The sequence below is a fragment of the Narcine bancroftii genome, chromosome 6 (genome assembly GCF_036971445.1).
Source record: "Narcine bancroftii isolate sNarBan1 chromosome 6, sNarBan1.hap1, whole genome shotgun sequence".
NCBI lineage: Eukaryota > Metazoa > Chordata > Chondrichthyes > Torpediniformes > Narcinidae > Narcine > Narcine bancroftii.
The window spans coordinates 205032103-205052671 of NC_091474.1; the positions used below are offsets into that span (position 1 = coordinate 205032103).

General features: G+C 41.8%; 1 protein-coding gene across 5 annotated transcripts in view; it reads right to left on the reverse strand.

Moving 5' to 3' along the window:
* The window catches only part of tbpl1 (TBP-like 1), a 194536-nt gene that overhangs the window by 163019 nt on the left and 10948 nt on the right, over window positions 1-20569 (reverse strand). For 3 of the 5 annotated variants that reach the window (XM_069887298.1, XM_069887291.1, XM_069887293.1), the window contains one exon: window positions 12315-12617. The exons of 1 other annotated variant lie outside the window; for it this stretch is intronic. The gene's annotated coding sequence lies outside the window, so the exon portion shown is untranslated. The remainder of the gene's footprint in view (window positions 1-12314; window positions 12618-20569) is intronic. One more of the 5 variants, XM_069887295.1, reaches the window with a different exon arrangement.

Consider the following 20569-nt stretch of genomic DNA (forward strand, 5'->3'; position numbering starts at 1 on the left):
TTATGAGGGTTGTATTGGATGGGTGGGGGTGGCAGGTTCATCTCCCAGGGCTGAAGCGGGCCCCTGATGGTCAAGGAGGACCTGTGCACCTCATAGCTGCCTGGGGATGGGGATGTATGCCCTGTCGGCGTCATCTTGGGCTGAAGGATGGAGTGGTGTGGTGGGTGCTTCTGCGGGTGCCAGGTCTCTGGTTGAGACGGTGTCCTCCCCACCTCTGCTGAACCTAACTTAGGCAGAGTTGTGGTTTGCATGTAGGAGGAAGACCTCCTCGACCAGGGCTTCGGCCTTGTGTGTCTATACGTGCTTATACAGGAGCACCAGTCCCGGGGACATGAGCGATGCTGGGAGGGACATTTCAGTTGCTGACTTCCTGGGGAATGAGAACAGACATTCTTGAGGGGTCTCGTTGGTAGCTGTGCACAGCAGCAACCGAATGGCATGGAATGCCTCAGGCAGGGCATCCTGCCAGTACTCAATGGCCCACCCTTTCGACTTGAGAGCCAGGAGGACTGCCTTCCAGACCCCCCCATTTTTGCATTCTACTTGCCCATTACCTCTCGGGTTATAGCTCGTTGTGCGACTGGTCATGATGCCCCTCACTGTCAGGTACTGGTGCAGCTCGTCATTCATGAAACTAGACCCTCGGTCGCTGTGGATGAAAGCGGGATAGCCAAACATGGTGAAGATCTGCCCCAGGGCCCTGATGACGGTGGCTGTGGAGGTGTCCGGGCAAGGGATAGTGAAAGGGAAGCATGAGTACTCATCCACTACCGTGAGGAAGTAGATGTTTTGGTTCGTGGAAGGCAGGGGCCCTTTGAAGTCCATGCCGAGATGCTCGAAGGGCCGAGTAGCCTTTACAACATGGCCCTGGGGAGGGTGGAAGAAACAGGGTTTACACGTCCCTGATGGTATACGGCAGGTTCAGGGACTTAATGAAATGGTACAACCTGGTGACACCTGGATGGCAGAGGGACTCATTCAATATCTGCAGCCTGTCGTCGTGCGTAGACATGGAGATGTGAGAGAGGGCATCGGGGGAGTTTTTAAACTTGTCTCTCCAGCGTAGGATCTTCTCGTTCTTGATCTTGCTCTTGTGGGTAGTGTTAAACATGAACGCCATGGTCCACTAGTCCATGAGGAGGGTGAATCTCCTGCCAGCCAGGTAGTGGCACCAGTGGCAGACTGCTTCCACAATCGCCTGGGCCTCCTTTTCAATGGCAGAATGCCCTAGCTCGGAGTCGTAGAGGGTCCTAGATAAGAAAGTGATGGGGCACCCCTCTTGGTTGAGGGTAGCGGCGAGAGCCACCTCGGAACCATCGCTCTCCACCTGGAAGGGGGAGTCCTCATCCACAGCCTGCATCGTGGCGTCTGCGATGTCTTGCCTGATGTGGATGAAAGCTGCCTGCACCTCGGGTGGAAGGGGAAAAGTTGTAGCTTGGGCCAGTGGGTGGACCTTGTCCGAGAAGCAAGGGACCCACTGCGAGTAATAGGAGAATAGGCCATGGCATCTGCGGAGGGCCTTTAGTGTGGGGGGGGGGGAGAGGTAGCTCCATTAATGGGCGCATTCTTTCTGGATCTGGGCCGACGACCCCATGGGCCATGATGTACCCCATGATGGCGAGGTGGGTGGTGCTAAATACACATTTCTCCTTGTTGTAAGTGAAGTTCAGCTCCCTGGCTGTCTGGAGGAATTTCTCCAGGTTAGCATTGTGGTCCTGCTGGTCATGGCCTCAGATTGTGACGTTATTCAGATACGGGAACGTTGCCTTTAGCTTGTGCCGGTCTACCATGTGATCCATCTCCCGCTGGAAGATGGAGACCCCATTCATGTCCCCAAAGGGATCTTGGCGGAACTGGTACAGGTGCCCGTCTGCCTCGAAGGAGGTGTTGGGCTTGTCCTTTGGTTGGATGGGGATTTTGTGATACGCCGACTTCAGGTCAATCATGGAGAAAACCCGGTAGCGGGCTATTTCATTGACCACATCGATGATCCTCAGCAGGGGGTAGGTGTCCAGTTGGGTGAACTGGTTAATGGTCTGGCTGTAATCCACGACCATCCTCAGCTTACTTCTCCCTTTGACCACTAGGACCTGGGCTCTCCAAGGGCTGTTACTGGGCTCTGTGACACCTTGCGCCAGGAGTCGCCGCACCTTCGCCTTGATGACATTTCTGTCTGCAGCGTAATAGCGCCTACTTCTGGCGGCGATCGGCTTGCAGCCTAGCACAAGATGTGGGAAGAGTGCTGGTGGGGTGATGCGTAGTGTGGAGAGGCTGCAGGTTGGCTGGGGCTGGTAGGTTGGCATGCTGCATGACATGAGTGGAGATTGGGGTCTCCCGAAGGCAAGGGTGACACTCAGCAGGTGGCACTGGAAATCTAGGCCCAGGAGGATTGGGGTGCAGAGTTTGGGCATGACCAGAAGTCTGAACCCTGTGTAAGTCTCCCCTCCCACAGTTATATCAGCTGAGCAGCGCCCGAGGGTACCAACAGTTTTATCCTTGGCAGTGAGGGCGATAGAGCAGGTGGAGGAGTGGGTCATGCTCAGGTGAATGAAGCTCTCAGTGCTGCCACTGTCAAACAGGCACTTTGTTACCTGCCCGTTGATTTGCGTGTCCATCATAGAGCGCCTGAGGTCATGAGGGATGTCCCTGGTCAGTGTGGTGGCGACCAGGTCCATCTCAGAGTCGGAGATATCGCTCTCTGGTTGTGCACAGTGATTTATGGCATCTGGAGGTGTCGAGAGCGTCAGTAGGGCAGCCTGGTCATTGCCCGTGTTGACCACATCGACGTCAGTCATTGTGTGTGGTGTGTGGCAGCCGTTGGCACCCGGAGGTGTGGGGAGCTTCAGTAGGGTGGCCTGGTCATCACCTGTGTTGACTATATCATTCTCATCATCATCGGGGGCCCTCCGTGTCGGTCACTGCCTGGCCCAAGATGGTGGCGGCATGTGGAGGCCCGCTGCATGGCTGGCCTCCTTCCCCAGCCATGTTCATTCCACCAGGGGAGTGATGTCGTCATGGCCGGTGGCAGTGATGTCATTACGTCAGCCGGAAGTGATGTCACGCCATGAGCCTGAAGTGACGTTGCTGTAGTTCTCGGTGAGGGTGGGGCTGGTCCAGGTGCTCAGGGCACACGCTATGACCATCACTGGTGAGGCCAGATGCTGCACCGTCAAAGTTGGGGAAGGCGGAAGTTGTATCAGGGACAATGGTTCCACCTGGCTCGCGCACGTGGAGAGGTCCGCAGGGGAGGTGGGGAGGTCATAGAGGGCCACTGAGCTGCAGCTGGTTTTGAAGTGGCCTTTCTTGCCTCACTGGGAAAAGTACTGGTTCCTAGCTGAGCAGTTTTGGCGCGATCATCGGTCTGACCCACACTACTTACAGGGGTGCCGGGCACGTGCCACAGCGATGCTTTCCTCCCCAGCATGGTCTTGGGCTGCAGCTGCAGTGTGATGGGGCCATGAGGGAGCCTGGGGGATCCTGGAATCGAAGGCTTCAATGTGCAGGGCTGTCGCTTCCAGGGTTTGGACCACTTCCACTGTCTTGGTTAGGGCGTAAATATTGTCTTCCCACAGCTTCTGCCAGATGGCCCTCAAGCATAGCCCTCAGACGAAGGAATCCCAGATCAGCCTCTCGACCTCCTCTGCGCCTACCCCGAGTTCAGCCAGACATGGTCGAGCCAACTCTCACAGGTGTTCTAGGTAAGACTCAGGCGTCTCCTTGGGTTGGTGGGCTTGGGTGCTGAGGAGGTACCTTGCACAGACTGCATTCATGGAGGGCTTGTACAAGTTCTCGAGAGTGTCCATTGCATTCTTGTACGTGGAACAGCCTTTGGTTGCCTGGAAGGCATGGGGACACAGCTTTGACTGGAGTAGGACCAGCCTCTTCCGATCTGAGTCCAGGATGCTGCCTTCGTGTGCCTCGATGATTGCCTTGACCGCGTGCTGCCAGATCTCAAAGCGTGTCTGGGCTTCCGGGTGGTGTGGGTCAACTTTGAGGCTCCCTGCGCTCAGGAGTTTTTCTATGGCAGCCTTGGGAAAATTTTGTGGAAGTATGATAGAAACCTAATCAACCAACTAAACCTTCCCTACATTCCACCCATAACCCTCTATTTTTCTTGTACCCCTGTACCTGTCTAAGAGTCTTTTAAATGTCCCTATTGTACCAGCCTCCACCACCATACCTGGCGATACATTCCTAGCACCCACTAATCTCTGTGTAAAAACCTGAGCCCTGACATTTTGCTTCAACTGTCCTCCCCTCACCTTGTACTGGAATCTGAAATAAAAACAATCTGCTGGAGGAACTCTGTGGGTGGAGCTGCATCAATAGGAGGAGTAAATGGTCAATGTTCCCCTTCATTATGTCCAGGTCAAGTCTTATAACATCAACATCAAGACTTAAAATATTCCTCATGTTTTAGTGGGTAGAAAATATAAATTACATTGTGCATTTTTGAAATTATTTTGCAATGACTTTGAAATGCCTTTTATTAAAACAGAAGTTATTTTGCACAACTATCATCAAATATGCCTAAAAAAATTGTCCTGGCTCATCTCATGAAATTGTCTCGACAACTTGACAAAATTGCGAAGTTTTGTTTCATTATTCACTAACCTTATATAATGAATCATGGAAGATGACCTATCTCCAATGGTTCCAACAAGGGATGTGTTGTCTGTCACATTAAGTAACTTTCCCACTTGGTCTTTATCATGACAAGGCTACTCGATACAATTTGCCAATTAACTTTCATAAAAATACTTAATGTGAATAAATATTGGTCGATAACTTTTGGAAAATGTGAACATTATTTTCCAAAGAAAGTCTGCAGATTTTCAGTCCAAGCACCGTTCAACAATGCATTAAAGCTTCCAGGTTTAAAAAAAAACCTCAAAAGGAACATGAATGTGCAATTTATTACTTATTGTCTAACCATATTTGTACACACACATTTCCACTTAAAAGCATCAACATATATTCAGTAATTCAATAATGACCGTGTTTGGAAATTCTTACTTGAATTAATTTGAATTAAGCAATTATACTATCAAACAGAGATCATATTTAAAAATATAGAGGGTGGACTAACTTAATCTAATAGCTTCTTCTGCAACAAATGATCAACATTAAAATAGTTAAATTCATCTCAGTGTTTAAAGATGTTAAAGAATTCCCGTTTAGTTGAATTTGACTTGGCTGGACTGTTTACATTCTTCTCTGTCATCCATGCTGAGTGCTTCAGTGGCTACCTCAGCAGGTGACATTTCCTACCCTTCCCTTAAATGAATTAAGTGCCCATTTCCCACTTTTATTTTAAATTCACCAAGGCTCTGTTCCCATGCTAAGTTTAAACGGACTTGGTCCACTTTATGAATTTATTGCACTACTGTGGAACAAGAAAAAATCCCAGTGAAATTGTGTGAGGGTGTTAATCGGAGTAACAGTCAACAGGATGAAAAACCTGCTAGTCTGGCATAACCAAAGACCTGTGGTTTTACTGTACAATGTAGTGCAATGAGGAAATGTACATTAATGGAGTAACTCACCTTTTGAGCTTGAATTAGTGGTCTTTATTGCTGATGAAAGAAAAAGGGCGTGCGAACTTCACCAACAGCTGATGTGATCAAGTCTCCATGGAACCATCTGTATTGAAAAGCCTCACACTTCCCCAGAATGTGCTTCATTGCAAATATCTTAATAACTGCTATTCATATTTTCATTCCATGTATGTGTGTAAAAATTTCTCATTGAATGCTATTTGTTTTTCTTTTCTCGCTGATCTTCTCTTCAACTTTCATTTTGCCAACTGTACTATTATTTCTAATTTGTCTACTTATAATAGACATGTCCACAGGCACGGAGTCTGATCTGGCTAAACAATTTGTTTTTCTGCTGTGTTGTACAATTTGATAATCAAGTTTTAAAAAATGTTTGGCCTTTTTTTTTGTTCAGCTTTTTAGATCATAAAAATGTTTAGAATACTAAGTAGGTTCCTCCAAGAACATTCCCAATTTCTACTGAACCTTGCCTTTATGGATATGTGGGAGTTCATTTCCCAAAAGTGATCTTCAGTGGCCTGGCAATCACATGGGTCTGGGAAATGAATGTTGGAACTAGAAATACTATAATTCCCTCAGTAGTAGCAGATCTCAATGCTGACAAAGTGTTGCGGACCTGAAGTGTTTGTTGAGTGTTTCTCCTTCCATAGGTGCTGCCTGACCAGCTGAGTTTTTTCAGCATTTGTTTTAGTTTCCAGGCATAGGCAAAGGCAACTGTTAAATTATATAATAGTCCAAGCAAGGGTCTGCAAGGATGTCTATATCATCCGTAACATGATGTAAGCACATGGGACAAACTTGGTCAGCGTAGACAAGTTGAGCTGAAGGGCATGTTTCTATGCTGTAATACTCAGACTCTATGACATCTAAAGCATAGGAAATAGGAACAGGGATAGATAATTTGGACTCTTGAACCAACTTCATCATTCAACAAGATAATGACAAGTTTAGTGCTGTTGTAGAACTCCAGGAACTAAGGTTTGATCAGATACTTTATGCGTGGAGATATACAGTCCGTCCCTGACTGGGTGCTTTGGTTTCCTCCCACATTTGAATGATGTGAATCTAAGAGGTATTAAAGTGCATGTGTGGGAGAATATTTTAGGGATGAAAAAGATGAATAAATTAGACTAATCTGATTGCTCCTCAGCAGCCTGCATTAATTCATTCAGTTGAATGGCTTTCCTTGCTTTTGTTACAAGCTTCAAAAGTATCTTCCACCTCTCATGACATTGCATTCCCAACTTTTCTAATATCCAGAAATGTATTAATCTCTGCTTTGAATGCAATCAATGGATAAATCTTCGCATCAATCCATGGCCGAGAATGCCAAAGATGCATCATCCTCTACCACTAATGTCTCAAACAGGTCACTCTACAGAGCCAAAAACAGAGATGAACATATGAGTGAAGAAATATATCCCCATTTTGGAACTCTGACTCTCACCTCTAGATTCATCAAATGAAGGAAACACCCTCCCTGTATCTATCCTTTTAAGATGTTAAAGAATTGTATGCATTTCAATGAGTTATCCTCTTATTTTTCTTCTCATACCAGAAATTGGTCTGGTGAATCATTGCTGCGCTTCCTATAGCAAGAATTTTATTTTTCAAATAATAAAACCAAAATTGTACAGAATTATCCAGGTCTCACAAAGTCCCTAAACAACTGTTTTATGGTGTCTTCATCCCTCTTTCAATGAAGCACAAGATAATATTTACCTTCTAAATTCCTGATTGTTTCTGTATATTAGCTTTCAATAATTTATGCATAAGGACACCCAGATCCATATAAATATTTTGCAATCTCTCACTATTTTAAAATAAACAGCATTTCTTAATTTCCTACCAAAATGGAGAATATTACATTTTCTTCATATTATTCTGCATTTTATTTATTGGATTTTGCACATCTACACTTCCTCCTCAAAGAATTCCAGTAGAACTGATGATGCAAGAAATTTAATGTTCAAGACCCCAACAACCCTATAACTACTTAAACAGAGTCTCATAGACAAACTACGAAACTCAAACCTATAGGAGTCATAAAGTTTCTGTTCTAACTGATCTCTCTCTGGAACCTTGCATTTTGTACTGTGAAGTTCTATAAATCAGCAGAAAGAAATTCATGACTTCAGGAGGATGTGCCGCAGGATCTATGAGAACTATGTTCAGGACCAGTATTAAGAAAGAGACAAATCTGACTGTAGCAACATAGGGGGTTTCCCTGCTGTCAGCCATAAAGTCCTTGTCAATCACCTCCTTCCAGTGACTGAAAAACTGGACTCTGATTCACCACATGAATTTTGTTGATCTGTGATTGAGACATAGTAACTATATTCTCCACATGAGACAACTTGAAGAGAAATACAGGGAGCAACACCATTATGCACAGCCTGTTTTAACCTCATCAGTTGAGAGTGACAAGGAATATCTTTCAAATTTGGTTGCTGTTATCCGGAGAATTATCAAACAGATCGGACAGAAAACAGTCCAAATAAAGAAATTTCCAAGTGCTTTCTCCTAGAGAATCATCTGACCAGCCAGGCAGGAGGCAGGTCAAAATATATTTTCCCATGTCAATCAAAGTTGGATCCACCCACAGGTAAGGCTTCCACACAATTGGTTCTCCTAGGTCATGTGGACCATCTGGCTCCTCCAGATGGCCCACTTTGGCTTTGAAACTATCTCTGAACTCCACTCCAGGTTCCAGGGCACGATTAAAGCTCTGAAGGGTTTGATCCAGATTGCAGGCTATGGGCCACACTGGAGACCAGTTGTGAGGTGTATCCCAGTACAGGGTGGGGGTTATATGTGGCATGCACCAAGTTGTGTATTATAGCTAGATATGTACCTGTTAGTTATTCAGTCTGCTGTGCCTGTTAGTGAGAGAGGGGTGGCAGATACTGTTTGTTTAACCCATGTTTCACAATCAGGAGTTGTGATTATCAATGATTTATCGGAAGGTGTGATTATTAGTGATTAACCAGCATCCACTATGTATGATTTATGTATAGTTGTTTTGTTTGTGTGTGTGAGTGCATTCCCTGTTGAAAATCCCCCCATATGTAAATTAAGGCCATTGTTTGTTAATAAATGATAAATGGTGTGGAGGACTTGTTACTTCTTGAACCTACTGTAGTCGTTCTCACCATCACAGTTGCCTACAGAATTTGTCTACCAGCTTCATGATGTGTTCTTAAACAATTATGTTTTTTACATATATTTCACCTTTTTTTTCCTGTTGGGAATGATCACATCTACCTTCTGGAATGGCTGTTCCCACTGAAATGACATGAACACCAAAAACTCGGATCTCACCACGCATTTACACTAAATACCCGATTTTGGTACTAAATTTTGGCTGATGTGCGATGCCACTGTGATGTATAACCTACATGCGACGCATAGTGTTGCACGCCATTAGTAATGTCCCATTCATTAGCCTGTGGCTGCTAAATGTCTGCAATTGCATTTAGACTGATTTAGATCGGAATGATATTTTACCTCTAGGATCTTTTACACAGACTGCATTCCGGAATTTTGGGAACAATTTTCTGGAATGCAATGGCTGTGTAAAAAACATGAATCCTTCAGTGTGATCTTATATCAGACCCAAACCCAGTGCAGAATGGTGTGAAATAAAGCCATGTCATTCTCCCAACACCTTTTGTGACCCTTACTTGCTACAGTGCTTCAGAATCCCTCCGACAATCTTCTTGCTGGACTGAAGCTAGTATGCTGGACTAACGGAAATGTGTTCAACTTCATCTCTATTCAAGAACCAAAGTCAACCAAGCTTAAGTAATTGAGCTGCATGGTCAACAATTACTTCTCCCCATGCTTGGAGGCTGAGAGGCAATTCCTTGTTGGTTTGTTCACTGATAATAGAAAGTGCCTGACTCTCAATATCCACAAAACAGAGTTCCTCCCCAACCTGCACCACTAAGCAAAACCAAACATTTACATTAAAACCCAGAATAAAGTGCAAAAATAAGAGTCCTTAAATGAGTCCCTGATTGAATATGATGTTGAGGAGCCTGATGGTGGAGGTGGAGCAGCTGTTCATGAACCTGGTGGTGCAAGTCTTGTGACTCCTATACCTCTTTCCTGATGACAGTAGTGAGGACAGAGTGGGTGCTTGGTGGTGTGGATCTTTGATGATTGCTGCTGCTCTCTGACAGCAGTGTTCCTTTAGATGTTCTTGATGGTGGGGAGGGTTTCGCCTCTGATGGCCTGAACTGTTTCCACTACCTTTTGGAGGGCTTTACGCTCAGGGATATTGATGTCCCCATATCAGACCATGATGCAACGGATCATCACATTTTCCACCATACATCTGTCAAAATTTGCCAGTGTTTTTGATGTCATACCAATCCTCTGCTGTGGGAGTGGAGATGCTAATGTGCTTTCTTCACGATGTCATTAGTGTGTTGGGTCCAAGAATGATCCTCCAAGATAGTGACTCCCAAGAACTTCTCTCATGTACTCTTCTGAGAAAAAGTCTATCTGCAGCAAACACTTCAATGCACTGGACTGAGACCAGCAATGATGTATACTAAAACATTCTCCAAATTTCTAATAGCAGTACCAAACCAACATCATCATTCCCCTCCCACCAAATACCTCCAGCACTGAGGCTCTGATTATACTCAATCATCTCCAATGAGCAGGTGACCTCAGACTCAAAAAACAAACTTTCTATTCTGCATTTCATCATAGCGAAAGATTACTATATGTACGAACAAAATGATTCTAGGACATGCTCAAAATCTTGTAAAGTGTAGATTCTCATCCATTCCTAGGAAGCTTAAGCTCCTGAGAGATCAAAATAGAGAAGGAATATTTGGGAATGCCACTATTAATCTGTGCATGGGGGCACAGGGTAACCAGTAATGGAGTTCACTGTCTCCTAAACTACCACTACTGTCTGCCCTGTCAAAAGCTATTGCCCCCCTTTGCAGAGTCTATAAGTCCCACAATAGCTTCATCAATTTGAAGTTCAAATTAATTGCCAGAGTACATGCACGACATCATATACAACCCTGAGATTCTTTTTCCTGTGGGCCAGGCAGAATTTCTACTTATCAGAATTCAAGCAAAAGATACATATACAAAATAGAGAAAGGTAAAAAAAAACTGACCATGCAATGCAGAACATAAATATAGAATAATAAATAACATGCAAAGTCAGAGTCCTTAAATGAGTCTCTGATTGAATTTGTTGTTGAGGGATCTGATGGTGGAGGGGTCTGAACTGGGTGGTGCGAGTCTCGTGGCACCGATACCTCTTTCCTGATGGTAGCAGTGAGATGAGAGTGGGGTGGAGTGTGGTGTGGATCCTTAATGATTGCTACTACAACCACTGAGTTAGCATCAATCACCTCAGAAATCACTGAACTTGAGTAGAGGTGATCCATCCTCATTCTGAAAGACCATCTAATAATAACGCAAAAAGCAATAGGAAAATAATGCTGGAGACACAAGAGACTGCAGATGCTGGGATTTGGAGCAAAAAAAACTTCTGGTGGAGGAGCCCAATGGGTCAGGAGCCTTTCATCGAGTCTTGACCTGCTGAGTTCCTCTAGCAGATTTTATTTTTGCTTGGGAAAAGAATGTTGTTTTCTTAAGAGTAAAGAATGATATATAATGAGTAATGAGGAGTCTCTTTTTCAAAGTGGCATATTAAAGATGTGTGCCATAAGACAGAGCAGGACACAAAATGCTGGAGGAACTCAGCCGGCCAGGCAGGAATCATGGAAGACTATAGACATGTTGTATGTCCAGTGACAGTGGTGTGAGAATGGGGTGGAATGAAGGACAGAAGATCATGTGATGTCAGCTAAAGAAATAGATCAAGTTTTACCTGAGGACCAATGCTGGAATCAACTCAGGCCTCAGCATTCGTGCTCAAAACCCATTCAGATTTCTGTGCATCTGCTGGCAAGCCTCTCAACAATGATGGATCTCCTTTCAGTTTGTAAGCAAAAAGCATCATAGAAAGCGAAAGCACGATGGATTGTAAATTGTGGCTTTGCATTTACCTAATGTGATCACAGACTGGAGTGAACAGTTTTCTGAAATGCAGAAATTTAGTTTGAAATTGCATCAGAATTCTGCGAATTCTCACACAGAGTCCATTCAGTGAAAAAGATTTCAAGCTGCGAATTTGACGATTATTCTTCGAATAGCTACAGATGACCAGAGTCTTATTTCAAAGCCTCATCTTTGGGAGTTCTGCAAACATCACATCTTCACAGCAGGAAGTAATTCTATTTTATTCTGGAGGCAAATAAGTATGGATTATATTCAAGGCTGTGGTGCACTGGGATACTGTACCAAGTGGTCATTGCACTTAAATTGACTCATGACCTTTATCCCACTTTCTTTAGAAGTCTGGAACTACTTGAGAGGTAACTCAAAGGTATATTGTGGGAGGAGTGCTGCATCAGACATTGATATACTCTGCAGAGAGCAAGTTAATTCAAATGCATTGCTAGCTACTGTTCTGAATCATTTGAATAGCATTTAACAGAAAATAAGTTCCTTGCTCACGTGTTGTCTGCCTCAGCTTGACCCTTTCTGGGATGTTTACATCACTTAGAAATCAATCATGTATATAAAATCTTTGAATGGAACAAATCCCCCCCCACCCTTGGCAAAAACCTTAGTCCTAACAGTTCAAATATAAATATTTAGTAATGAATGATACATGTTTATTGAGCAGAGAGCAAGGACCCGAGTTGTTATACTTACAGCATCCATGGAAAATGTGGGGGCTGATGTTGTGCCAGCCATTGGAAGTTGTTAAATAATCCTCTGGACTTGTCTTCCATTTTATCTTTCTTCCCATGTTCCAAAGAGTTTTTGGTGAAGGTTACGAGCTGGTCCACAGAGATGAATTGCTGACTCTTCTATTTTTTTGTAGTGTCTCTCATGGCTGAATTAATAGCCTTGTTGGGTGTCAGCCAAAGGTTGCAGGCCCCTTGAAATATTCCAGGAAAAAAATTTCCTCATCAAATTTGGAGCTTCTCATTAGTAACTTAAGGGTTGTCTAATCTACAAAAAAAAATTGTGAATAACTATTTTACAGACATTTCAACTCAGTGATCAAATCCCAGAGGATGTTATGAAAATACAAGCATTAAAAAGCAACTTAATTTCTTTCTATTTGTTCTAACCTTTTTGAGTGAAAGAATTAATGTATGGATAAGCAAAACTTGCAGCGTAGCACGCACTGAGGGGTTCATTTCAAATCATAAATTGAGAAAGCAGGAGACAGCATATGACCTGTTGGTTGCCATACACGCTGTAAAGAATATTATATTCACAAAAAGAAAGTAAATACAAAATAATTTATGCAAATATAACTTTTGGTTCACATCATTTTGAGGAGAAATCTGGCTTAACAGCTTAACAATGAGCAGGGTCTGGCTGGAACAAGAATTGGCAACAGCCTAAGTGTCATAGCGTGGGTAGCGGAAGAGTTGTCACTAATTTTTGATATCCTAACAAAGTGATTTGTTGTTACATGATTCATAGCTGAACAATGCACAGCTTAAGTTGATGTTTGGTCCAAATCCATACACTGTCTGGGATATGTGTTAGTTTTGCAATGCAGACATCTACTGATACAAACAATTCTGAATACAATACCCATGTGTTCCAAATTATTAATGTCCACAGAGTTGTCCAAATTTTCCAAGCAGAGTAATTGTTTAATTGGGGCAGCTGAGTGTGATAAATACAGAAAATGCAGGGAGCTCCCAGCAGATCAGGCAAGATTAGTAGAAAGAGAAACAGAGCTAATGTTTCAGGTACAAGACTTGAGAACACACAGCTAAAATGTGAAGTTGTGGCTTCCTGTCTTTGCTTAGAAACATCTTCCCTTCAGTAGCCCTACACATACTGTACAGGAGCTTTAGTGCATTATAGTCTGATTTAGAAATCAATTCCGTTGCCTTTTTAGCAAACATTTTCCTAATACATTATATGCATGTGCATTAATATGCAAATCTTTGTATGCATTGATATGTGTGCTCAATTCTTCTTTACAGTTGTTTTTACAGTTGTTGAGAGGTGGGGTCTTAAGGTAGCAGCCTCCATCCTCAAGGACCTTCACCAGCCCTCACATTGCTACCATCAGGAAGGAGATTCCAGAGCCTGAAGATGAACACCCAGTGGCACAAGGGCAGCTTCTTCTCCTCTGCCATCAGTTTTCTGAATCGGCAATCAACCACAGACACTTTTTTTGTACTGATTTATTTATTTTTAAATGTAATTGCATCACAAAATAATGAATTTTGTGACATGTTCATGACAATGAATTTTGGTTCTGATGTTGATTCTGAATTCTGAGGTAAGAGGGAAGGTGATGAGCTTTGAAATGTTTGCTTTCTCATTATAATTGGTGATATAGACACAACTGATCATTTTGAGCAGTGTTATAATCTCAAAGCCTCCCTTTTCAAAATATCATATTATCTTCAACAGTCACATAAATACATTGATTTAAAACTGCATATATTTTACAACCCACATCAATAATATTGATGAAGTAGCTCGGTCTGCCTTCCGTTTGCATCCCTAGGTATCCAGTCAACTTACTTGGTGTAAATTTCCTTATCTTCGTCCGCGAAGCCAAGCCAAAGAAGATTTTTGGCATGCGTATGAGGGAGGAAATTTGGAGCTTACTTTTAGTTACTCAAGTTGTTGATGATAAAAATATGAATAATTATTTCACAGAGACAGTTCAGGAAGGATCGCTTCACTGAGCACCTTCTATCTGTCTGCATCAGTGAAAGGGATCTCCCAGTGGTCAACCATTTCAATTCTGTGACCTACTCCCATACTCATGTACTTTCCCACCAACACCACCAAGTAAGTTGGAGGAGCAACACTTGATTTTTTTGTCTGGGTATTCTCCAACCAGATGGCATTAACATCGACTTCTCTGGTTTCTGCTAGCCTCCCTTCCCTTTCCCTTTGTCTTTTCCCTTAGCTCTCCACCCCTTCCCTGTCTATTCACAGAGCCAATCCCTTTCTCCCTGCTTACAGCTGTGCACTTCCTCCCTTATCCATCTATTACCGTATATTTTGGAATGTCGAGTTGTGAAACCCAAAAAAAACTCAAAAATGATGGTCGTCTTATATGCCAGATATACTTTTGAGACCTTAAATTCAGCTCGAAATCCAATCCATGCTGATTCGAAGTATGTCAACCCTTGAAAAATTGATTTAGCATATAAGTCGACCTCCGAAAAACCACAAAATATCCCGACTGCGACAGATTTTCATTGAGATTATTATTGAAAACAACAACACAATTAGCACCCTTCAAAATCTCTATCATTGACTGAAAACAATAACGCATTTAGAACCCTTCAAAATCACTTTTGCTATTAACGTCTGAAGCAAAGACAGTAGCAAGCACATCCATACTCTAACTGTTTCAACAGCCACCATATGGGTCTCAGTCTGAATCTGATGAGATGGTTTCAGCTTTGTCGACAGTGTCCCACAATAAATCATCATCCGTGCCAATAATTGCACAAGAGATACCTCATTTTAAAAATTATTTTATCACAGTCTCTACTCTAATTTTGTCCCATGCCTTGAACATGAAGTTACACAGCTCATCAAGTGATGCAGCGCACATTGCCCCTCCTTTTGTAAGTGATTTCTCTGCATGGTCTTTGAATGGCTTGTTCAAGCAGACATTGAGAGGTTGCAATATAGACGTCAAACCACCTGGGATAACTGCCATGTAAGTATTATGTAGTGCTAATCTATTTTTAGTCTTCTCAGTTAAGTGACAATGAAACATATCCCAGACTAGCAAACTCCGTTCTTTGCATAAACCACCTGGCTGCCAGTCCACACATTGCCTATTCAAAGTTTTACACCATTTTCATCCATCCATCCCTTTTCATGAAAATGTACAAAAATACCTGCAGGGAATTTTATTTTCAGTTTAATTTTGTGTTTGAAGATTTCCATGGGTCTTGACTTTGTCCTGTCAGCCATGCACGGTAACACCATGGTAAACATAGTCTTTTCATGGCCTGTACTTCCAGTTTGCATGGTTTTAATACCTTTCTATTTCATTGTTCTATTGCTTATCATTTCAAAATTCATAGGGATTTTGTCCATGTTTCCGATATTTTCCAATGCAAACTGGTGTTTCTGCGGGTTCCATATAATAAACTGATGAAAACTTGCAACATTAAGATCAATACCTTTTGGTAGTTTCTGTGCAATTTTTGTGTTTTGGCGTAATACCAGATTTTTCCTGTTCATGAAATGATTTCACAAGCCGACTGTAGCCTCAAAATCATCACTGAAGTCTGTGTGTGTGTGATAGTACAGATTCTATCACCAATGTGTATATGTACAGATTGTAGTGTAGGATGACAGTGATTGGCTGAGAGTGTAGCCACACCTACTGGCAGGTCTTAAAGGATTGCTCCTAGCCAGAGAAGGTTATTCTGGACTGGTCGACCTACTTGTGATATGCTCCAGTCTTTTAGTTAATAAAAGCCTTGGTTTGGATCAACAAATCTTTGGTTCTTTCATTGTCCACTGCAGTGCAGATGTTCTTATTTTAGTTTGGGTGACTATGTAGCAATCTTACCTCTGTTCACGTACCCATTCTGCAACGTGATTTTCCAACTCTGACCAACAAATGAGTCCTTTCCTCAAAGAACATTGTCTTTTTGGTATTTTTCTTAAACTCTCTTCTTTCTTCCTCCAATCTCTTACCAACTTCTTGTGCTCATCAAAAGTTCTTGCAGCAGCGCAGTTGTTGGTTTTCTTGGCCATTTCTATCACTTTCAACTTAAAAATTGCTTAATATTTTCATCGTGTGCTGTGTTATGTTGATGGACTCTTCATGTTACCAATCACCTCCAGCCAACACCCAGCAGATCACTCTGCACGATCTATGGGGATCGACGTATACGCCAGTCAATGGAGCACCTCAGGCAGCTATAAAATGGGGGTCAACTTACACGCCGAATATATCATAAAACCCTTAAAATAAGACTGGAAAAAGGGGGTCGACTTATACATCAGTTGACTTATATGCCGAAATATACGGTACCCCCAGTCTTTTGATTCTAACCTACCCCTTACCATTTTGTTTGGACACTTGTCAACATTTTTCAATACCTTGATGAAGGGCTCAAGCCCAAAACATTGGTTCTGTACCTTTGTCTTTGCTATATAAAGAACACTGTTTGACCTGCTGATTTTCTACAGCATTGTACTTTTACTTCAACCTCGGTGTGTGCAGACTTTCATGTTCAGGAAGGTGTTGAAATACCATAAAATAAAATTAAAAGATATGTTCAAAACAAACAATTTCATTTCATTAGGCTTGTTCCAATGTTGAGTGCAAGAAATCATGGATGTTTAACACAGTTTTCATCATTAATTTAGACTTTGTAACCAGTCGAAACAGACTGACATTATGTAATTCAGTGAAATTATGAAATTATTGGTTAATTTTCACTATCAACTAAGATAGTCCAGGAAATCATTTAGTTTTTTTTAATGAAATTTAGTGATATAGCACGATAACAGGTCCTTCTGGTCCATGAGCCCACGCTGCCCAAATACACCCATCTGACCTATTAATCTACTCACTACATACATCAGGAAGAAACCCACATGGACATGATGAGAACATACAAGCTCCTTGCAGATATTGACAAATTTGAAACCCCTGATGCTACCAAAACCATCATGCACAATTTGGGAAAGAGAACTGGCCTTGATCAGGACATTAGATTCAGACAAAGCACAATCTTTCCCAAATCTAACACCTTTGTGAAGTTCTTATTGCAGATAATCATAGCACAGAAACAAGCCCTTCAGCACACCATGATTTAATACTCATCTGTACTTCTCAAGCCTTAACTGCCATGGGAATTTGAATTTTCAACTAGACACTTCATAAATGTGCAAAGATCGCAGACCGCCAAGACACTTCACTGGCTGAATATTTGCTCCCATCTTCATCAGACATTTATGTGTTACCTCAGAGAACATTTACTTCTACAATTTTATACTTGTAAATCTTGTATATTTTCATTTAATTTTTAAAATTTATTTATTTTCTTTGATGTTTTGCAAATTGCTTGAGGTTGCAGGTTGTTTAAATTCCAGACAATAGGGGTTTTGCTGTACAAATGGAAAACAGGAGCATGATGGGAGATTTTTTTAATTTGCTGATGAGTTCAGATCAAAAAATACTCAAGTTGTTCAAAACCATCAGAAACAAAGGAGCCTATTTGATTGGCTTTCCCTAACTTCCTAACACATACATTCCCTTCACCACTCCACACAGTGACTACAGTGTGAAATCTGTGACCAGAACTAAGAAAGAGATGGGCAGCAGGTACATGGAGCATCCCCAATGCATATATCCTTTCAAGTCACATACCATCCTAATTTAGAAAAAAAATAGATACTTATTCTTTCATTATCACTGAGTCATGCTCAGTAGAACTCCCTACTCAACAACATATAACCATATAACCATATAACCATTTACGGAGCGGAAACAGGCAATGTTTGGTTGAGAACTGTTCAGTTCAAGAGGAGAGCTGGCCAACATCTCAAGGACAATTAGGTTGGATAATGAAGATTGGCTTTGTCAATTACAGCCAACTCACAAAAAGATTTTTTTTTAAATCTGAATATTGTTAATAGCTGTATATTACATTTCAGGTAATCTATCACTATTTGCCTATTCATCATTCTTAAGTTATTAACAGTTTTATTTGTCATACACTTGTAAATTATTACCTTGATTATTCCCAGTGCACCTACCACCTAATGGCAAGTAAAGTGGAAAATAAATAGGACTGAAAAACTACAATGAATTACCAAGCAGAATACAAAAAATATTGGCAACGAGTTTAAAGCTGCAGTCAAATCTCTTGGGGCTTGGCTGACATTCTCAAACTGTTTCATCTTCCTTCCCACAGTTTCTGATGTTATCTGAACTACTCAGTTGAATTACAGCCTTGAGAGTCAATGCTATTCATCAATTTTCCTGTGTATAATGAATGCTTCCAGGGAGTACAGAAAAATAAATGTCTCATAAATATGACTTGATTGTTCATTATACAGAAACAACTGCAGCAGTCGAGAAGCAGATGAAATGGTATTTCAAGTATCTGGAGGAATGTTTTCTGTTGCTTCTTTCACATCGAAGTTTAGCATTCTGAAGTGGGTCATTATTATGTGAGCATGACATAACCGACTGAGACCAAAGGAAGGTGAACCTGAGTTGCACCGCTGGGGCTGTTGCATCTCTCAGGGAAAGGTCAGTGAACAGCATCCTCCAAACTTTGTTGGATTAATTATTCTGCAAGCAACGCAAATTGTATTCTCCACATGATAGTTGCATCCAGGTTGAATAGTTGAGCATATTGATGTAACCCAAAAAATTATGATAGGTGATATATGAGATTTCATGGGATTTGGAAAAAAATACTTTTTTTCTTGTATTGCACAAATAGTTTCTTTTCAACTTGAAGTTGCTGCTCTGTTTACAATAGTTTCATTGTCCTTTTGCTTAATTTGGCTTTTGAAAGATAAATAAATTGGAAAGTATCCAGATACTTAAATAATACAGTTGGTCAGCTTTCATGATTAAAGTTTTTATGCATTGAATTATTATTCTTTTTGGACAGGAAAGCATGTAAGAAGTAGGAGTACTTTATTTATTTCCAGTATACAAGGACACAGTTCTTGGATTATTTAGAATATGTAAGTAATCATAATAACAGGATCTTTGTTCTTTACTGAAGAGTAATACAGTCATCCTATCATTTATGATCTCTCAAGTGGCCAGCAGTTGACATGAGGGATTAAGTTTGAGATATTCTAATTCCTTCAGGGGACATGAGGAAACAGGAAAACTGAAGGCCCACCATTTCTCCATTAGAATTGACCAAGGTACAATATTTTGGTATTGCCACTGTTCCACAAGCTTGTTTAATCTTCTATTAATAGAAAATGAACTATCATATAAGTTTCATTTACTCACTGTAGTTAGTTTTGTACTTAATTGTCAGCAAAATTCAGGTGACATCTCACAGGCTCAAGCACATTATATATTGGAACAGAGAATAATGATTTTCTGCAAGGTCAGATTGTAGAGCTCGTCGAAAGAATCAAAGACTTGTTGATCCAAACCAAGGCTTTTATTAGGAGCTCTTCACAGGTGGCCGACCAGTCCGGAATGATCCGACCTGGCTAGGGACACAACCCTTTAAGGCCCAGACAGTAGGCGTGGCTAAGCTCTCAGCCAATCGCTGTAAGCACAGTCTAGATACTGTAACTATATACACTATGTACATTGGTGATAGATCTGTACTATCACACAGATAGTCATAATACTGTCATGTTAAAGACTAATTTATTCATTTAGACATACAGCAAGGCAACAGGCCCTTCCAGCCCATGAGCCCATGCTGCATATAACCCCAGTACATTTTGAAGGGTGGAAGACACAGAAAGAATATACAAACTTCTTACAGACAGATTCGAACCCAAGTCTTTGGGACTGTAATAGTCTTGCACTAATAGGGCACAGTGTTAGGCCTTCATTTGTTTTTACTCCACATCAGCGACATTCATGGAAAAAACACAAGCCCCACTAGACTATTCGCGGACAACTGGTTTGGTATACTGTCCAATTAAGTCAGCTGATGACGAGGATGTTCTCCAAAAATATCTTGATGGCATGGTAGAATGGTCACAAAAATGGGGAATACAATTCAGTCTTTCCAAATGCAAAACCGTGCACTTTACTAGGAAGAGAAAACCAGACAATATATCAGACAAAATCCTGAGTGTTTCCATTGATGAAATCAAACAGACCAAATACCTTGGCATTAAAATCCAAAACGATCTGATTTGGAATAATCAGACGTATGATACAACAGTGAAGGCAACATGAATCCTAAATTTTCTGAGACATAACTTCCATCATTGTT